Below are 3,158 nucleotides of genomic sequence, written 5' to 3' on the forward strand. Positions count from 1 at the left end.
TCCTTTGGATATTCCTCAATTAATGCAACATTACATCACCAGGTAAAGTAACTTATAGGTGCTCACTGTTGAATCCATGCTACCGGATATGGTAAATGAGAGAAGAGTAGGTACCTCGAAAAGCAACGTGGTACAAACAGGGGCACTCACTTCAACTAAACAGTTGTGTTAATTCATAGGTATTCACAATAAGCTTGGTATTGTTTTTCACAAAACGTTTTATGTAAATGAATCATAGGGTTGTATAAAGATTTAGGCGCATTTCTCATACATCAATTTTCATGATGAGCAATTAATAGCATTACTCTGTATATGATTCATCAATACATTCCCTTACTGATACAAAACTAAACAATTCTCTTCATGCAACATATCATTTCAAAGCAAATAAATCAATTAAGTGATTGACATCCTGATATCTTGATAGGAGTTATTAAGTTTTGTAAGGACCAGTTGTCCACATATCCGTCCTACGCATTTTGGGCTCGTGGGCCCTTCTTCAGGTATAGATATCTGGAGTGATGTGTTTCTGTAAATATAATGGAGATAAGTACTATTTTAGTATGGTCAGTAGGAATGCGTTGGTTTATAACTTTGGAAAAGGGGATTACCAAGTTCAACTGCACTGACCTGTGATTATGGGCCTGTCCAATGACGGTGCCCTTCACTCTTCTAATTGTGCTCAGATTACAAATTCTGTGAATAAAAACACTCCGGTATTGTAAATTACACTGACCACCAGCGGAACAAGTCGATGAAATAGCACTGTGTCCCACCTATATTCAAACAATCTCTTGTTTTGGCTATGTTCTTCTGTTCATAATCACTCACCTAGTATCTGTTAGGTGCGCCGCGTTCAAACAGTTTTCAGTTTCCTTGCTGTGTCAGGTAAATAATCCAGATGAAAGGACGTGCAGATGGGATTGCTGCAAAGGTATGTTTGTCATTAGGAGCTCTCCGTGAGCTTTGGGTAATCGGCAATACAAATCACTGATAGATTACTGATTACCTTCTGCAACATACCTCTTTGTCACGGGTGAGATCAGGCTCAAGTATTTGGTAGCATAAGTCAGTCAGGCACTCCCTCTGTGTGAAGGTAATGGTCCTTATTGTTATGCGCTGGGCTCATAGCTTGTACTCTTTAAGAACTACATTCCTGTGTGAGTAAATTAAAGGCTTGAGTAAGTGATATGCCGAGCATTTAGCATAGCTTGAGTACTTTGAATAATAACAGAGTTACAGTATGTCAGTTACAGGAACTAAGGTTATTCAATCTTTCCTCTCCGGAATGTTTTCACTGTCATTCATACTAGTAACTGGTTGCGGCAACTGTATTCTCAGCGTTATGCTATTGCACTGGGGTCCTATCTGATGAATTATCGACAGGCATTCGGTAGCCGATTCTGTGTGTTTTAAGACAAGAATCGTGGTTATTAGAGTCAGGACTCACTTCTAGGTCTGCTACTTTACAGATAAAGTTCCATATCTGCCTAACAGTCTACTTACAATGGCTCGTACCATTCTTGTTTCTTCACACAGCTCCACTGTGAAATGCGTGTCTTCCTCGCATCAGCACGTTGCTAAGCAACCATGCCGCATTGCATCTAGTTATAGAGTTAGCGTTTCGGATCTGGCGTTTCTGGTCGCTATTTTGGATGAGTATTGTATCTCAGATCTCTTAATCCTAATTCATTTGGTCAATCACCAAAAAGTTTAGGGCGTTTGTTATTCCGCGCTATGTTACCTATAAGATATTTACAATTGAATGTACCCTGTGTGGACTGCAATTTTAACGTTAATGTTGTAGGTTATAGTACAAATCAAGTCTAACAGGCAACTTGTAGGTATTGTCTGACTTTATGCGATTGTCCAACTAACTGTTGGTTTCACTCCTCATATTCTCATCTTTAACCTATTAGTAGGTGCATGTTACATATTAATGGCGTTAGATACATAGGTCCTGATTCATGGAACGTTTTCCTGTGGGATCGCGCCATTATAAAACACTTCCATGAATCAGGCCCATAATCTCTTATCATGGTAAGATTAACATACATACTGTGGCTCACTTGCTATTTATAGGTATTGTCTAACTATACGCTATTCCACAACTCACTATGGATTTCACTCCTCAATTTCTCATCTCAAACCTATTAGTAGGGGCATGTTAAATACTAATTCAGGTAGGTACATAGGCCCTCATTACGACCCTGGCGGAAAGTAACCGACCGGACCGCCATAGCGTAAATAGCGTTTCCGCCATTGCACGACGGAGTAAAGTGCGGCTAATTCTGACCCATCGGGCACGAGCACAACGCCATGGCGGAAGTGCAAAGTCCGCGATGGCGGAAATGTCCCCAAAACGCCCCTCACCGCCGTCGTACGGCGCCCTAGGTGCAATTCCGCCACCCATCATAGCGGTCACCGTAATGAGCGGCAATCGGAAAATACGGTGACCGTAAATATACGGAAACGGAAGTAAAAACATGGTCCCGGAACGGGAAACAGCACGCCGTACACCTATAAAATCAGAATTCCCACACAACCATTAAAAATACTACCCTGAGACACATCCCAACCCGTCAGCCACCCTAGTGAAAACAATAAAAATGGGAAAAGTAGCGAAAAAAGCGTGCGACCGCAAGCGGCAGGTCCACTTCTCCCCTGAGGAACTCACCGTGCTGACAGAGACCCTCCAGGAGAATGCTGCCGTCGTCTTCTCGACGCAAATGACCAGGACGGCACTTGCGAACAAGAAGGCCATATGGGCCCTGGTGGCACAGCGGGTAAGTGCGGTGGGGACCGCACCCCGCAACCCACAGCAATGCAGAAAGCGATGGGACGACTTGCGGATACGCGTACGGAGCATACTATCCGCCAACCGTAACATTGCCACAGCTACCGGGGGAGGATCGGAATCACCCATCAAGTTGACCCCCTGGGAAGAAATCTGTGCCTCCACCATTGGAATGGAGAGTATAGAGGGAGTCGGAGGGATGGAGAAAGGAGTGCAGACATCTGAAGAATCAGGTAGGTGGGCCAAATAAAACAATGCTAAATCCACAATGTCCAATCATGTGAAGCACCATGTGTCCACATAGTGCAACAGAAACACATGTCCAGGAGAACGTCCACATACATTGGCCTGATAGCGCACT

General features: G+C 43.5%; 1 long non-coding RNA gene across 1 annotated transcript; it reads right to left on the minus strand.

Moving 5' to 3' along the window:
- Positions 1 to 200: 200 nt before the first annotated feature.
- Positions 201 to 1,045, minus strand: LOC138511032 (uncharacterized). The gene is made up of 3 exons (XR_011280549.1): positions 832 to 1,045; positions 631 to 696; positions 201 to 529 (listed from the first exon to the last, which is right to left on the minus strand). It is a non-coding gene; the product is annotated as an uncharacterized lncRNA (long non-coding RNA).
- Between the last annotated feature and the right edge of the window lie 2,113 nt (positions 1,046 to 3,158).

This window comes from Ambystoma mexicanum, chromosome 6p (assembly GCF_040938575.1).
Source record: "Ambystoma mexicanum isolate Mex_15411 chromosome 6p, UKY_AmexF1_1, whole genome shotgun sequence".
NCBI lineage: Eukaryota > Metazoa > Chordata > Amphibia > Caudata > Ambystomatidae > Ambystoma > Ambystoma mexicanum.